Source organism: Centroberyx affinis, unplaced genomic scaffold, assembly GCF_046629955.1.
Source record: "Centroberyx affinis isolate AG114_WGS23_722 - 3 ecotype Tasmania unplaced genomic scaffold, CSIRO-AGI_Caff_v1 ptg006441l_1, whole genome shotgun sequence".
NCBI classification, from domain to species: domain Eukaryota; kingdom Metazoa; phylum Chordata; class Actinopteri; order Beryciformes; family Berycidae; genus Centroberyx; species Centroberyx affinis.
The window spans coordinates 61876-75289 of NW_027283269.1; the positions used below are offsets into that span (position 1 = coordinate 61876).

A 13414-nucleotide genomic window follows, 5' to 3' on the forward strand; every position below is an offset into this window, starting at 1 on the left:
TCTTTCATATTGCTGCCCGGTTTCAAGCCAGCGGCATTTAGCATATGAGGCAAATGGGATTACCGCACCTGAGACTGTTTCACTTGAGGATGTAGCATAGGCAATGCTCAAATGTGGATTGCATTGAGACGGTGGCACAGGGACCAATTCCACACAGCAATAGCTCAGGTCACGGGTTGCAGGCAGGCTGAGCCGAGCTGAGCTGACCTGCCCCGACCTGCAGCCTCGTTGGCGCAGTAGGCAGCGCGTCAGTCTCATAATCTGAAGGTCGTGAGTTCGAACCTCACACGGGGCACGTCGGTTTTGCTTTGAACTAGGTCGTGGACCCTTCGTTGCAAAACACCTGGACCGAGCAGACTGGTCATCGCGTTGAGCCGTGTCAAACCTCAGTCATCTGGGCCGTCAAGTCTAGGAATGCCTTTTAAACCAAAGGCTTTTTGTGGAATCCATTGCCTTTGCCTGTAGACTGGGAAACTTGTCCCACTAGTCTCCGGTGTAACGTCGTATGTAAACATTTCGGAAGCTTCGCGCAAACGAACGAGCTTTAGTTTGATACACGCCGCGGCGTTTCAGCACCACCGCTACGGACTAAGAAATGTTGTTTCTGCCCGGTTTCGAACCGGGGACCTTTCGTGTGTGAGACGAACGTGATAGCCACTACACCACAGAAACCTCGGCGCCTGATGCGGAGCTGAGTTGAGACCAAGTCAACCATCAAGCCACAACCAGTTGCACTGTAAAGTGTAGGAGGTTTGTAGAAACAAAAGAGACGGAGAGCCTTTGCATGTCGACTCAAGCACTTGGACACTTAGGACATGCGATTCCAGTGCCCCGTCCAGCGTACCTTGTTTTTGTAGACTTACTCAACTGAACCGGCCATGAGCCTTACTTTGAGTGTAACGATGCAGCGTTTCAGCTCAACCCCTTTGGCCTGATAAAAAAAAAGATGTTTCTGCCTGGTCTCGAACCAGGGACCTTTCGCGTGTTAGGCGAACGTGATAGCCACTACACCACAGAAACTCCTCGGAAGGGTTTTTACTCTAAAGAAAGACGATAAAACGCTTTCCCTCGATTTCCACATCTATTTACCTCCAAAACAACAGAGAAATCTTTCATATTGCTGCCCGGTTTCAAGCCAGCGGCATTTAGCATATGAGGCAAATGGGATTACCGCACCTGAGACTGTTTCACTTGAGGATGTAGCATAGGCAATGCTCAAATGTGGATTGCATTGAGACGGTGGCACAGGGACCAATTCCACACAGCAATAGCTCAGGTCACGGGTTGCAGGCAGGCTGAGCCGAGCTGAGCTGACCTGCCCCGACCTGCAGCCTCGTTGGCGCAGTAGGCAGCGCGTCAGTCTCATAATCTGAAGGTCGTGAGTTCGAACCTCACACGGGGCACGTCGGTTTTGCTTTGAACTAGGTCGTGGACCCTTCGTTGCAAAACACCTGGACCGAGCAGACTGGTCATCGCGTTGAGCCGTGTCAAACCTCAGTCATCTGGGCCGTCAAGTCTAGGAATGCCTTTTAAACCAAAGGCTTTTTGTGGAATCCATTGCCTTTGCCTGTAGACTGGGAAACTTGTCCCACTAGTCTCCGGTGTAACGTCGTATGTAAACATTTCGGAAGCTTCGCGCAAACGAACGAGCTTTAGTTTGATACACGCCGCGGCGTTTCAGCACCACCGCTACGGACTAAGAAATGTTGTTTCTGCCCGGTTTCGAACCGGGGACCTTTCGTGTGTGAGACGAACGTGATAGCCACTACACCACAGAAACCTCGGCGCCTGATGCGGAGCTGAGTTGAGACCAAGTCAACCATCAAGCCACAACCAGTTGCACTGTAAAGTGTAGGAGGTTTGTAGAAACAAAAGAGACGGAGAGCCTTTGCATGTCGACTCAAGCACTTGGACACTTAGGACATGCGATTCCAGTGCCCCGTCCAGCGTACCTTGTTTTTGTAGACTTACTCAACTGAACCGGCCATGAGCCTTACTTTGAGTGTAACGATGCAGCGTTTCAGCTCAACCCCTTTGGCCTGATAAAAAAAAAGATGTTTCTGCCTGGTCTCGAACCAGGGACCTTTCGCGTGTTAGGCGAACGTGATAGCCACTACACCACAGAAACTCCTCGGAAGGGTTTTTACTCTAAAGAAAGACGATAAAACGCTTTCCCTCGATTTCCACATCTATTTACCTCCAAAACAACAGAGAAATCTTTCATATTGCTGCCCGGTTTCAAGCCAGCGGCATTTAGCATATGAGGCAAATGGGATTACCGCACCTGAGACTGTTTCACTTGAGGATGTAGCATAGGCAATGCTCAAATGTGGATTGCATTGAGACGGTGGCACAGGGACCAATTCCACACAGCAATAGCTCAGGTCACGGGTTGCAGGCAGGCTGAGCCGAGCTGAGCTGACCTGCCCCGACCTGCAGCCTCGTTGGCGCAGTAGGCAGCGCGTCAGTCTCATAATCTGAAGGTCGTGAGTTCGAACCTCACACGGGGCACGTCGGTTTTGCTTTGAACTAGGTCGTGGACCCTTCGTTGCAAAACACCTGGACCGAGCAGACTGGTCATCGCGTTGAGCCGTGTCAAACCTCAGTCATCTGGGCCGTCAAGTCTAGGAATGCCTTTTAAACCAAAGGCTTTTTGTGGAATCCATTGCCTTTGCCTGTAGACTGGGAAACTTGTCCCACTAGTCTCCGGTGTAACGTCGTATGTAAACATTTCGGAAGCTTCGCGCAAACGAACGAGCTTTAGTTTGATACACGCCGCGGCGTTTCAGCACCACCGCTACGGACTAAGAAATGTTGTTTCTGCCCGGTTTCGAACCGGGGACCTTTCGTGTGTGAGACGAACGTGATAGCCACTACACCACAGAAACCTCGGCGCCTGATGCGGAGCTGAGTTGAGACCAAGTCAACCATCAAGCCACAACCAGTTGCACTGTAAAGTGTAGGAGGTTTGTAGAAACAAAAGAGACGGAGAGCCTTTGCATGTCGACTCAAGCACTTGGACACTTAGGACATGCGATTCCAGTGCCCCGTCCAGCGTACCTTGTTTTTGTAGACTTACTCAACTGAACCGGCCATGAGCCTTACTTTGAGTGTAACGATGCAGCGTTTCAGCTCAACCCCTTTGGCCTGATAAAAAAAAAGATGTTTCTGCCTGGTCTCGAACCAGGGACCTTTCGCGTGTTAGGCGAACGTGATAGCCACTACACCACAGAAACTCCTCGGAAGGGTTTTTACTCTAAAGAAAGACGATAAAACGCTTTCCCTCGATTTCCACATCTATTTACCTCCAAAACAACAGAGAAATCTTTCATATTGCTGCCCGGTTTCAAGCCAGCGGCATTTAGCATATGAGGCAAATGGGATTACCGCACCTGAGACTGTTTCACTTGAGGATGTAGCATAGGCAATGCTCAAATGTGGATTGCATTGAGACGGTGGCACAGGGACCAATTCCACACAGCAATAGCTCAGGTCACGGGTTGCAGGCAGGCTGAGCCGAGCTGAGCTGACCTGCCCCGACCTGCAGCCTCGTTGGCGCAGTAGGCAGCGCGTCAGTCTCATAATCTGAAGGTCGTGAGTTCGAACCTCACACGGGGCACGTCGGTTTTGCTTTGAACTAGGTCGTGGACCCTTCGTTGCAAAACACCTGGACCGAGCAGACTGGTCATCGCGTTGAGCCGTGTCAAACCTCAGTCATCTGGGCCGTCAAGTCTAGGAATGCCTTTTAAACCAAAGGCTTTTTGTGGAATCCATTGCCTTTGCCTGTAGACTGGGAAACTTGTCCCACTAGTCTCCGGTGTAACGTCGTATGTAAACATTTCGGAAGCTTCGCGCAAACGAACGAGCTTTAGTTTGATACACGCCGCGGCGTTTCAGCACCACCGCTACGGACTAAGAAATGTTGTTTCTGCCCGGTTTCGAACCGGGGACCTTTCGTGTGTGAGACGAACGTGATAGCCACTACACCACAGAAACCTCGGCGCCTGATGCGGAGCTGAGTTGAGACCAAGTCAACCATCAAGCCACAACCAGTTGCACTGTAAAGTGTAGGAGGTTTGTAGAAACAAAAGAGACGGAGAGCCTTTGCATGTCGACTCAAGCACTTGGACACTTAGGACATGCGATTCCAGTGCCCCGTCCAGCGTACCTTGTTTTTGTAGACTTACTCAACTGAACCGGCCATGAGCCTTACTTTGAGTGTAACGATGCAGCGTTTCAGCTCAACCCCTTTGGCCTGATAAAAAAAAAGATGTTTCTGCCTGGTCTCGAACCAGGGACCTTTCGCGTGTTAGGCGAACGTGATAGCCACTACACCACAGAAACTCCTCGGAAGGGTTTTTACTCTAAAGAAAGACGATAAAACGCTTTCCCTCGATTTCCACATCTATTTACCTCCAAAACAACAGAGAAATCTTTCATATTGCTGCCCGGTTTCAAGCCAGTGGCATTTAGCATATGAGGCAAATGGGATTACCACACCTGAGACTGTTTCACTTGAGGATGTAGCATAGGCAATGCTCAAATGTGGATTGCATTGAGACGGTGGCACAGGGACCAATTCCACACAGCAATAGCTCAGGTCACGGGTTGCAGGCAGGCTGAGCCGAGCTGAGCTCACCTGTCCCGCCTCGACCTGCAGCCTCGTTGGCGCAGTAGGCAGCGCGTCAGTCTCATAATCTGAAGGTCGTGAGTTCGAACCTCACACGGGGCACGTCGGTTTTGCTTTGAACTAGGTCGTGGACCCTTCGTTGCAAAACACCTGGACCGAGCAGACTGGTCATCGCGTTGAGCCGTGTCAAACCTCAGTCATCTGGGCCGTCAAGTCTAGGAATGCCTTTTAAACCAAAGGCTTTTTGTGGAATCCATTGCCTTTGCCTGTAGACTGGGAAACTTGTCCCACTAGTCTCCGGTGTAACGTCGTATGTAAACATTTCGGAAGCTTCGCGCAAACGAACGAGCTTTAGTTTGATACACGCCGCGGCGTTTCAGCACCACCGCTACGGACTAAGAAATGTTGTTTCTGCCCGGTTTCGAACCGGGGACCTTTCGTGTGTGAGACGAACGTGATAGCCACTACACCACAGAAACCTCGGCGCCTGATGCGGAGCTGAGTTGAGACCAAGTCAACCATCAAGCCACAACCAGTTGCACTGTAAAGTGTAGGAGGTTTGTAGAAACAAAAGAGACGGAGAGCCTTTGCATGTCGACTCAAGCACTTGGACACTTAGGACATGCGATTCCAGTGCCCCGTCCAGCGTACCTTGTTTTTGTAGACTTACTCAACTGAACCGGCCATGAGCCTTACTTTGAGTGTAACGATGCAGCGTTTCAGCTCAACCCCTTTGGCCTGATAAAAAAAAAGATGTTTCTGCCTGGTCTCGAACCAGGGACCTTTCGCGTGTTAGGCGAACGTGATAGCCACTACACCACAGAAACTCCTCGGAAGGGTTTTTACTCTAAAGAAAGACGATAAAACGCTTTCCCTCGATTTCCACATCTATTTACCTCCAAAACAACAGAGAAATCTTTCATATTGCTGCCCGGTTTCAAGCCAGCGGCATTTAGCATATGAGGCAAATGGGATTACCGCACCTGAGACTGTTTCACTTGAGGATGTAGCATAGGCAATGCTCAAATGTGGATTGCATTGAGACGGTGGCACAGGGACCAATTCCACACAGCAATAGCTCAGGTCACGGGTTGCAGGCAGGCTGAGCCGAGCTGAGCTGACCTGCCCCGACCTGCAGCCTCGTTGGCGCAGTAGGCAGCGCGTCAGTCTCATAATCTGAAGGTCGTGAGTTCGAACCTCACACGGGGCACGTCGGTTTTGCTTTGAACTAGGTCGTGGACCCTTCGTTGCAAAACACCTGGACCGAGCAGACTGGTCATCGCGTTGAGCCGTGTCAAACCTCAGTCATCTGGGCCGTCAAGTCTAGGAATGCCTTTTAAACCAAAGGCTTTTTGTGGAATCCATTGCCTTTGCCTGTAGACTGGGAAACTTGTCCCACTAGTCTCCGGTGTAACGTCGTATGTAAACATTTCGGAAGCTTCGCGCAAACGAACGAGCTTTAGTTTGATACACGCCGCGGCGTTTCAGCACCACCGCTACGGACTAAGAAATGTTGTTTCTGCCCGGTTTCGAACCGGGGACCTTTCGTGTGTGAGACGAACGTGATAGCCACTACACCACAGAAACCTCGGCGCCTGATGCGGAGCTGAGTTGAGACCAAGTCAACCATCAAGCCACAACCAGTTGCACTGTAAAGTGTAGGAGGTTTGTAGAAACAAAAGAGACGGAGAGCCTTTGCATGTCGACTCAAGCACTTGGACACTTAGGACATGCGATTCCAGTGCCCCGTCCAGCGTACCTTGTTTTTGTAGACTTACTCAACTGAACCGGCCATGAGCCTTACTTTGAGTGTAACGATGCAGCGTTTCAGCTCAACCCCTTTGGCCTGATAAAAAAAAAGATGTTTCTGCCTGGTCTCGAACCAGGGACCTTTCGCGTGTTAGGCGAACGTGATAGCCACTACACCACAGAAACTCCTCGGAAGGGTTTTTACTCTAAAGAAAGACGATAAAACGCTTTCCCTCGATTTCCACATCTATTTACCTCCAAAACAACAGAGAAATCTTTCATATTGCTGCCCGGTTTCAAGCCAGCGGCATTTAGCATATGAGGCAAATGGGATTACCGCACCTGAGACTGTTTCACTTGAGGATGTAGCATAGGCAATGCTCAAATGTGGATTGCATTGAGACGGTGGCACAGGGACCAATTCCACACAGCAATAGCTCAGGTCACGGGTTGCAGGCAGGCTGAGCCGAGCTGAGCTGACCTGCCCCGCCCCGACCTGCAGCCTCGTTGGCGCAGTAGGCAGCGCGTCAGTCTCATAATCTGAAGGTCGTGAGTTCGAACCTCACACGGGGCACGTCGGTTTTGCTTTGAACTAGGTCGTGGACCCTTCGTTGCAAAACACCTGGACCGAGCAGACTGGTCATCGCGTTGAGCCGTGTCAAACCTCAGTCATCTGGGCCGTCAAGTCTAGGAATGCCTTTTAAACCAAAGGCTTTTTGTGGAATCCATTGCCTTTGCCTGTAGACTGGGAAACTTGTCCCACTAGTCTCCGGTGTAACGTCGTATGTAAACATTTCGGAAGCTTCGCGCAAACGAACGAGCTTTAGTTTGATACACGCCGCGGCGTTTCAGCACCACCGCTACGGACTAAGAAATGTTGTTTCTGCCCGGTTTCGAACCGGGGACCTTTCGTGTGTGAGACGAACGTGATAGCCACTACACCACAGAAACCTCGGCGCCTGATGCGGAGCTGAGTTGAGACCAAGTCAACCATCAAGCCACAACCAGTTGCACTGTAAAGTGTAGGAGGTTTGTAGAAACAAAAGAGACGGAGAGCCTTTGCATGTCGACTCAAGCACTTGGACACTTAGGACATGCGATTCCAGTGCCCCGTCCAGCGTACCTTGTTTTTGTAGACTTACTCAACTGAACCGGCCATGAGCCTTACTTTGAGTGTAACGATGCAGCGTTTCAGCTCAACCCCTTTGGCCTGATAAAAAAAAAGATGTTTCTGCCTGGTCTCGAACCAGGGACCTTTCGCGTGTTAGGCGAACGTGATAGCCACTACACCACAGAAACTCCTCGGAAGGGTTTTTACTCTAAAGAAAGACGATAAAACGCTTTCCCTCGATTTCCACATCTATTTACCTCCAAAACAACAGAGAAATCTTTCATATTGCTGCCCGGTTTCAAGCCAGCGGCATTTAGCATATGAGGCAAATGGGATTACCGCACCTGAGACTGTTTCACTTGAGGATGTAGCATAGGCAATGCTCAAATGTGGATTGCATTGAGACGGTGGCACAGGGACCAATTCCACACAGCAATAGCTCAGGTCACGGGTTGCAGGCAGGCTGAGCCGAGCTGAGCTGACCTGCCCCGACCTGCAGCCTCGTTGGCGCAGTAGGCAGCGCGTCAGTCTCATAATCTGAAGGTCGTGAGTTCGAACCTCACACGGGGCACGTCGGTTTTGCTTTGAACTAGGTCGTGGACCCTTCGTTGCAAAACACCTGGACCGAGCAGACTGGTCATCGCGTTGAGCCGTGTCAAACCTCAGTCATCTGGGCCGTCAAGTCTAGGAATGCCTTTTAAACCAAAGGCTTTTTGTGGAATCCATTGCCTTTGCCTGTAGACTGGGAAACTTGTCCCACTAGTCTCCGGTGTAACGTCGTATGTAAACATTTCGGAAGCTTCGCGCAAACGAACGAGCTTTAGTTTGATACACGCCGCGGCGTTTCAGCACCACCGCTACGGACTAAGAAATGTTGTTTCTGCCCGGTTTCGAACCGGGGACCTTTCGTGTGTGAGACGAACGTGATAGCCACTACACCACAGAAACCTCGGCGCCTGATGCGGAGCTGAGTTGAGACCAAGTCAACCATCAAGCCACAACCAGTTGCACTGTAAAGTGTAGGAGGTTTGTAGAAACAAAAGAGACGGAGAGCCTTTGCATGTCGACTCAAGCACTTGGACACTTAGGACATGCGATTCCAGTGCCCCGTCCAGCGTACCTTGTTTTTGTAGACTTACTCAACTGAACCGGCCATGAGCCTTACTTTGAGTGTAACGATGCAGCGTTTCAGCTCAACCCCTTTGGCCTGATAAAAAAAAAGATGTTTCTGCCTGGTCTCGAACCAGGGACCTTTCGCGTGTTAGGCGAACGTGATAGCCACTACACCACAGAAACTCCTCGGAAGGGTTTTTACTCTAAAGAAAGACGATAAAACGCTTTCCCTCGATTTCCACATCTATTTACCTCCAAAACAACAGAGAAATCTTTCATATTGCTGCCCGGTTTCAAGCCAGCGGCATTTAGCATATGAGGCAAATGGGATTACCGCACCTGAGACTGTTTCACTTGAGGATGTAGCATAGGCAATGCTCAAATGTGGATTGCATTGAGACGGTGGCACAGGGACCAATTCCACACAGCAATAGCTCAGGTCACGGGTTGCAGGCAGGCTGAGCCGAGCTGAGCTGACCTGCCCCGCCCCGACCTGCAGCCTCGTTGGCGCAGTAGGCAGCGCGTCAGTCTCATAATCTGAAGGTCGTGAGTTCGAACCTCACACGGGGCACGTCGGTTTTGCTTTGAACTAGGTCGTGGACCCTTCGTTGCAAAACACCTGGACCGAGCAGACTGGTCATCGCGTTGAGCCGTGTCAAACCTCAGTCATCTGGGCCGTCAAGTCTAGGAATGCCTTTTAAACCAAAGGCTTTTTGTGGAATCCATTGCCTTTGCCTGTAGACTGGGAAACTTGTCCCACTAGTCTCCGGTGTAACGTCGTATGTAAACATTTCGGAAGCTTCGCGCAAACGAACGAGCTTTAGTTTGATACACGCCGCGGCGTTTCAGCACCACCGCTACGGACTAAGAAATGTTGTTTCTGCCCGGTTTCGAACCGGGGACCTTTCGTGTGTGAGACGAACGTGATAGCCACTACACCACAGAAACCTCGGCGCCTGATGCGGAGCTGAGTTGAGACCAAGTCAACCATCAAGCCACAACCAGTTGCACTGTAAAGTGTAGGAGGTTTGTAGAAACAAAAGAGACGGAGAGCCTTTGCATGTCGACTCAAGCACTTGGACACTTAGGACATGCGATTCCAGTGCCCCGTCCAGCGTACCTTGTTTTTGTAGACTTACTCAACTGAACCGGCCATGAGCCTTACTTTGAGTGTAACGATGCAGCGTTTCAGCTCAACCCCTTTGGCCTGATAAAAAAAAAGATGTTTCTGCCTGGTCTCGAACCAGGGACCTTTCGCGTGTTAGGCGAATGTGATAGCCACTACACCACAGAAACTCCTCGGAAGGGTTTTTACTCTAAAGAAAGACGATAAAACGCTTTCCCTCGATTTCCACATCTATTTACCTCCAAAACAACAGAGAAATCTTTCATATTGCTGCCCGGTTTCAAGCCAGCGGCATTTAGCATATGAGGCAAATGGGATTACCGCACCTGAGACTGTTTCACTTGAGGATGTAGCATAGGCAATGCTCAAATGTGGATTGCATTGAGACGGTGGCACAGGGACCAATTCCACACAGCAATAGCTCAGGTCACGGGTTGCAGGCAGGCTGAGCCGAGCTGAGCTGACCTGCCCCGACCTGCAGCCTCGTTGGCGCAGTAGGCAGCGCGTCAGTCTCATAATCTGAAGGTCGTGAGTTCGAACCTCACACGGGGCACGTCGGTTTTGCTTTGAACTAGGTCGTGGACCCTTCGTTGCAAAACACCTGGACCGAGCAGACTGGTCATCGCGTTGAGCCGTGTCAAACCTCAGTCATCTGGGCCGTCAAGTCTAGGAATGCCTTTTAAACCAAAGGCTTTTTGTGGAATCCATTGCCTTTGCCTGTAGACTGGGAAACTTGTCCCACTAGTCTCCGGTGTAACGTCGTATGTAAACATTTCGGAAGCTTCGCGCAAACGAACGAGCTTTAGTTTGATACACGCCGCGGCGTTTCAGCACCACCGCTACGGACTAAGAAATGTTGTTTCTGCCCGGTTTCGAACCGGGGACCTTTCGTGTGTGAGACGAACGTGATAGCCACTACACCACAGAAACCTCGGCGCCTGATGCGGAGCTGAGTTGAGACCAAGTCAACCATCAAGCCACAACCAGTTGCACTGTAAAGTGTAGGAGGTTTGTAGAAACAAAAGAGACGGAGAGCCTTTGCATGTCGACTCAAGCACTTGGACACTTAGGACATGCGATTCCAGTGCCCCGTCCAGCGTACCTTGTTTTTGTAGACTTACTCAACTGAACCGGCCATGAGCCTTACTTTGAGTGTAACGATGCAGCGTTTCAGCTCAACCCCTTTGGCCTGATAAAAAAAAAGATGTTTCTGCCTGGTCTCGAACCAGGGACCTTTCGCGTGTTAGGCGAACGTGATAGCCACTACACCACAGAAACTCCTCGGAAGGGTTTTTACTCTAAAGAAAGACGATAAAACGCTTTCCCTCGATTTCCACATCTATTTACCTCCAAAACAACAGAGAAATCTTTCATATTGCTGCCCGGTTTCAAGCCAGTGGCATTTAGCATATGAGGCAAATGGGATTACCACACCTGAGACTGTTTCACTTGAGGATGTAGCATAGGCAATGCTCAAATGTGGATTGCATTGAGACGGTGGCACAGGGACCAATTCCACACAGCAATAGCTCAGGTCACGGGTTGCAGGCAGGCTGAGCCGAGCTGAGCTGACCTGTCCCGCCTCGACCTGCAGCCTCGTTGGCGCAGTAGGCAGCGCGTCAGTCTCATAATCTGAAGGTCGTGAGTTCGAACCTCACACGGGGCACGTCGGTTTTGCTTTGAACTAGGTCGTGGACCCTTCGTTGCAAAACACCTGGACCGAGCAGACTGGTCATCGCGTTGAGCCGTGTCAAACCTCAGTCATCTGGGCCGTCAAGTCTAGGAATGCCTTTTAAACCAAAGGCTTTTTGTGGAATCCATTGCCTTTGCCTGTAGACTGGGAAACTTGTCCCACTAGTCTCCGGTGTAACGTCGTATGTAAACATTTCGGAAGCTTCGCGCAAACGAACGAGCTTTAGTTTGATACACGCCGCGGCGTTTCAGCACCACCGCTACGGACTAAGAAATGTTGTTTCTGCCCGGTTTCGAACCGGGGACCTTTCGTGTGTGAGACGAACGTGATAGCCACTACACCACAGAAACCTCGGCGCCTGATGCGGAGCTGAGTTGAGACCAAGTCAACCATCAAGCCACAACCAGTTGCACTGTAAAGTGTAGGAGGTTTGTAGAAACAAAAGAGACGGAGAGCCTTTGCATGTCGACTCAAGCACTTGGACACTTAGGACATGCGATTCCAGTGCCCCGTCCAGCGTACCTTGTTTTTGTAGACTTACTCAACTGAACCGGCCATGAGCCTTACTTTGAGTGTAACGATGCAGCGTTTCAGCTCAACCCCTTTGGCCTGATAAAAAAAAAGATGTTTCTGCCTGGTCTCGAACCAGGGACCTTTCGCGTGTTAGGCGAACGTGATAGCCACTACACCACAGAAACTCCTCGGAAGGGTTTTTACTCTAAAGAAAGACGATAAAACGCTTTCCCTCGATTTCCACATCTATTTACCTCCAAAACAACAGAGAAATCTTTCATATTGCTGCCCGGTTTCAAGCCAGCGGCATTTAGCATATGAGGCAAATGGGATTACCGCACCTGAGACTGTTTCACTTGAGGATGTAGCATAGGCAATGCTCAAATGTGGATTGCATTGAGACGGTGGCACAGGGACCAATTCCACACAGCAATAGCTCAGGTCACGGGTTGCAGGCAGGCTGAGCCGAGCTGAGCTGACCTACCCCGACCTGCAGCCTCGTTGGCCCAGTAGGCAGCGCGTCAGTCTCATAATCTGAAGGTCGTGAGTTCGAACCTCACACGGGGCACGTCGGTTTTGCTTTGAACTAGGTCGTGGACCCTTCGTTGCAAAACACCTGGACCGAGCAGACTGGTCATCGCGTTGAGCCGTGTCAAACCTCAGTCATCTGGGCCGTCAAGTCTAGGAATGCCTTTTAAACCAAAGGCTTTTTGTGGAATCCATTGCCTTTGCCTGTAGACTGGGAAACTTGTCCCACTAGTCTCCGGTGTAACGTCGTATGTAAACATTTCGGAAGCTTCGCGCAAACGAACGAGCTTTAGTTTGATACACGCCGCGGCGTTTCAGCACCACCGCTACGGACTAAGAAATGTTGTTTCTGCCCGGTTTCGAACCGGGGACCTTTCGTGTGTGAGACGAACGTGATAGCCACTACACCACAGAAACCTCGGCGCCTGATGCGGAGCTGAGTTGAGACCAAGTCAACCATCAAGCCACAACCAGTTGCACTGTAAAGTGTAGGAGGTTTGTAGAAACAAAAGAGACGGAGAGCCTTTGCATGTCGACTCAAGCACTTGGACACTTAGGACATGCGATTCCAGTGCCCCGTCCAGCGTACCTTGTTTTTGTAGACTTACTCAACTGAACCGGCCATGAGCCTTACTTTGAGTGTAACGATGCAGCGTTTCAGCTCAACCCCTTTGGCCTGATAAAAAAAAAGATGTTTCTGCCTGGTCTCGAACCAGGGACCTTTCGCGTGTTAGGCGAACGTGATAGCCACTACACCACAGAAACTCCTCGGAAGGGTTTTTACTCTAAAGAAAGACGATAAAACGCTTTCCCTCGATTTCCACATCTATTTACCTCCAAAACAACAGAGAAATCTTTCATATTGCTGCCCGGTTTCAAGCCAGCGGCATTTAGCATATGAGGCAAATGGGATTACCGCACCTGAGACTGTTTCACTTGAGGATGTAGCAT

General features: G+C 50.5%; 36 non-coding genes across 36 annotated transcripts; 12 read left to right on the top strand and 24 right to left on the bottom strand.

Moving 5' to 3' along the window:
- The first annotated feature begins 222 nt into the window (after window positions 1-222).
- On the top strand, window positions 223-295 carry trnam-cau (transfer RNA methionine (anticodon CAU)). The gene has a single exon. It is a non-coding gene; the product is annotated as a tRNA-Met (tRNA).
- A 304-nt stretch (window positions 296-599) lies between these two features.
- trnav-cac (transfer RNA valine (anticodon CAC)) lies at window positions 600-672 on the bottom strand. Its single transcript has one exon. It is a non-coding gene; the product is annotated as a tRNA-Val (tRNA).
- A 275-nt stretch (window positions 673-947) lies between these two features.
- On the bottom strand, window positions 948-1020 carry trnav-aac (transfer RNA valine (anticodon AAC)). Its single transcript has one exon. It is a non-coding gene; the product is annotated as a tRNA-Val (tRNA).
- Window positions 1021-1330: 310 nt separating this feature from the next.
- On the top strand, window positions 1331-1403 carry trnam-cau (transfer RNA methionine (anticodon CAU)). The gene has a single exon. It is a non-coding gene; the product is annotated as a tRNA-Met (tRNA).
- A 304-nt stretch (window positions 1404-1707) lies between these two features.
- trnav-cac (transfer RNA valine (anticodon CAC)) lies at window positions 1708-1780 on the bottom strand. Its single transcript has one exon. It is a non-coding gene; the product is annotated as a tRNA-Val (tRNA).
- A 275-nt stretch (window positions 1781-2055) lies between these two features.
- On the bottom strand, window positions 2056-2128 carry trnav-aac (transfer RNA valine (anticodon AAC)). Its single transcript has one exon. It is a non-coding gene; the product is annotated as a tRNA-Val (tRNA).
- Window positions 2129-2438: 310 nt separating this feature from the next.
- trnam-cau (transfer RNA methionine (anticodon CAU)) lies at window positions 2439-2511 on the top strand. Its single transcript has one exon. It is a non-coding gene; the product is annotated as a tRNA-Met (tRNA).
- A 304-nt stretch (window positions 2512-2815) lies between these two features.
- trnav-cac (transfer RNA valine (anticodon CAC)) lies at window positions 2816-2888 on the bottom strand. Its single transcript has one exon. It is a non-coding gene; the product is annotated as a tRNA-Val (tRNA).
- Window positions 2889-3163: 275 nt separating this feature from the next.
- Window positions 3164-3236, bottom strand: trnav-aac (transfer RNA valine (anticodon AAC)). Its single transcript has one exon. It is a non-coding gene; the product is annotated as a tRNA-Val (tRNA).
- Window positions 3237-3546: 310 nt separating this feature from the next.
- trnam-cau (transfer RNA methionine (anticodon CAU)) lies at window positions 3547-3619 on the top strand. Its single transcript has one exon. It is a non-coding gene; the product is annotated as a tRNA-Met (tRNA).
- Window positions 3620-3923: 304 nt separating this feature from the next.
- Window positions 3924-3996, bottom strand: trnav-cac (transfer RNA valine (anticodon CAC)). The gene has a single exon. It is a non-coding gene; the product is annotated as a tRNA-Val (tRNA).
- A 275-nt stretch (window positions 3997-4271) lies between these two features.
- On the bottom strand, window positions 4272-4344 carry trnav-aac (transfer RNA valine (anticodon AAC)). Its single transcript has one exon. It is a non-coding gene; the product is annotated as a tRNA-Val (tRNA).
- Window positions 4345-4659: 315 nt separating this feature from the next.
- On the top strand, window positions 4660-4732 carry trnam-cau (transfer RNA methionine (anticodon CAU)). Its single transcript has one exon. It is a non-coding gene; the product is annotated as a tRNA-Met (tRNA).
- A 304-nt stretch (window positions 4733-5036) lies between these two features.
- On the bottom strand, window positions 5037-5109 carry trnav-cac (transfer RNA valine (anticodon CAC)). The gene has a single exon. It is a non-coding gene; the product is annotated as a tRNA-Val (tRNA).
- A 275-nt stretch (window positions 5110-5384) lies between these two features.
- On the bottom strand, window positions 5385-5457 carry trnav-aac (transfer RNA valine (anticodon AAC)). Its single transcript has one exon. It is a non-coding gene; the product is annotated as a tRNA-Val (tRNA).
- Window positions 5458-5767: 310 nt separating this feature from the next.
- Window positions 5768-5840, top strand: trnam-cau (transfer RNA methionine (anticodon CAU)). Its single transcript has one exon. It is a non-coding gene; the product is annotated as a tRNA-Met (tRNA).
- A 304-nt stretch (window positions 5841-6144) lies between these two features.
- Window positions 6145-6217, bottom strand: trnav-cac (transfer RNA valine (anticodon CAC)). Its single transcript has one exon. It is a non-coding gene; the product is annotated as a tRNA-Val (tRNA).
- A 275-nt stretch (window positions 6218-6492) lies between these two features.
- Window positions 6493-6565, bottom strand: trnav-aac (transfer RNA valine (anticodon AAC)). The gene has a single exon. It is a non-coding gene; the product is annotated as a tRNA-Val (tRNA).
- Window positions 6566-6880: 315 nt separating this feature from the next.
- trnam-cau (transfer RNA methionine (anticodon CAU)) lies at window positions 6881-6953 on the top strand. Its single transcript has one exon. It is a non-coding gene; the product is annotated as a tRNA-Met (tRNA).
- Window positions 6954-7257: 304 nt separating this feature from the next.
- On the bottom strand, window positions 7258-7330 carry trnav-cac (transfer RNA valine (anticodon CAC)). Its single transcript has one exon. It is a non-coding gene; the product is annotated as a tRNA-Val (tRNA).
- A 275-nt stretch (window positions 7331-7605) lies between these two features.
- On the bottom strand, window positions 7606-7678 carry trnav-aac (transfer RNA valine (anticodon AAC)). Its single transcript has one exon. It is a non-coding gene; the product is annotated as a tRNA-Val (tRNA).
- A 310-nt stretch (window positions 7679-7988) lies between these two features.
- trnam-cau (transfer RNA methionine (anticodon CAU)) lies at window positions 7989-8061 on the top strand. Its single transcript has one exon. It is a non-coding gene; the product is annotated as a tRNA-Met (tRNA).
- A 304-nt stretch (window positions 8062-8365) lies between these two features.
- On the bottom strand, window positions 8366-8438 carry trnav-cac (transfer RNA valine (anticodon CAC)). The gene has a single exon. It is a non-coding gene; the product is annotated as a tRNA-Val (tRNA).
- A 275-nt stretch (window positions 8439-8713) lies between these two features.
- trnav-aac (transfer RNA valine (anticodon AAC)) lies at window positions 8714-8786 on the bottom strand. The gene has a single exon. It is a non-coding gene; the product is annotated as a tRNA-Val (tRNA).
- Window positions 8787-9101: 315 nt separating this feature from the next.
- On the top strand, window positions 9102-9174 carry trnam-cau (transfer RNA methionine (anticodon CAU)). The gene has a single exon. It is a non-coding gene; the product is annotated as a tRNA-Met (tRNA).
- A 304-nt stretch (window positions 9175-9478) lies between these two features.
- trnav-cac (transfer RNA valine (anticodon CAC)) lies at window positions 9479-9551 on the bottom strand. Its single transcript has one exon. It is a non-coding gene; the product is annotated as a tRNA-Val (tRNA).
- A 275-nt stretch (window positions 9552-9826) lies between these two features.
- On the bottom strand, window positions 9827-9899 carry trnav-aac (transfer RNA valine (anticodon AAC)). Its single transcript has one exon. It is a non-coding gene; the product is annotated as a tRNA-Val (tRNA).
- A 310-nt stretch (window positions 9900-10209) lies between these two features.
- trnam-cau (transfer RNA methionine (anticodon CAU)) lies at window positions 10210-10282 on the top strand. The gene has a single exon. It is a non-coding gene; the product is annotated as a tRNA-Met (tRNA).
- Window positions 10283-10586: 304 nt separating this feature from the next.
- On the bottom strand, window positions 10587-10659 carry trnav-cac (transfer RNA valine (anticodon CAC)). The gene has a single exon. It is a non-coding gene; the product is annotated as a tRNA-Val (tRNA).
- A 275-nt stretch (window positions 10660-10934) lies between these two features.
- Window positions 10935-11007, bottom strand: trnav-aac (transfer RNA valine (anticodon AAC)). The gene has a single exon. It is a non-coding gene; the product is annotated as a tRNA-Val (tRNA).
- A 315-nt stretch (window positions 11008-11322) lies between these two features.
- Window positions 11323-11395, top strand: trnam-cau (transfer RNA methionine (anticodon CAU)). The gene has a single exon. It is a non-coding gene; the product is annotated as a tRNA-Met (tRNA).
- Window positions 11396-11699: 304 nt separating this feature from the next.
- Window positions 11700-11772, bottom strand: trnav-cac (transfer RNA valine (anticodon CAC)). The gene has a single exon. It is a non-coding gene; the product is annotated as a tRNA-Val (tRNA).
- Window positions 11773-12047: 275 nt separating this feature from the next.
- Window positions 12048-12120, bottom strand: trnav-aac (transfer RNA valine (anticodon AAC)). The gene has a single exon. It is a non-coding gene; the product is annotated as a tRNA-Val (tRNA).
- A 310-nt stretch (window positions 12121-12430) lies between these two features.
- Window positions 12431-12503, top strand: trnam-cau (transfer RNA methionine (anticodon CAU)). Its single transcript has one exon. It is a non-coding gene; the product is annotated as a tRNA-Met (tRNA).
- Window positions 12504-12807: 304 nt separating this feature from the next.
- trnav-cac (transfer RNA valine (anticodon CAC)) lies at window positions 12808-12880 on the bottom strand. The gene has a single exon. It is a non-coding gene; the product is annotated as a tRNA-Val (tRNA).
- A 275-nt stretch (window positions 12881-13155) lies between these two features.
- trnav-aac (transfer RNA valine (anticodon AAC)) lies at window positions 13156-13228 on the bottom strand. The gene has a single exon. It is a non-coding gene; the product is annotated as a tRNA-Val (tRNA).
- Window positions 13229-13414: the final 186 nt, after the last annotated feature.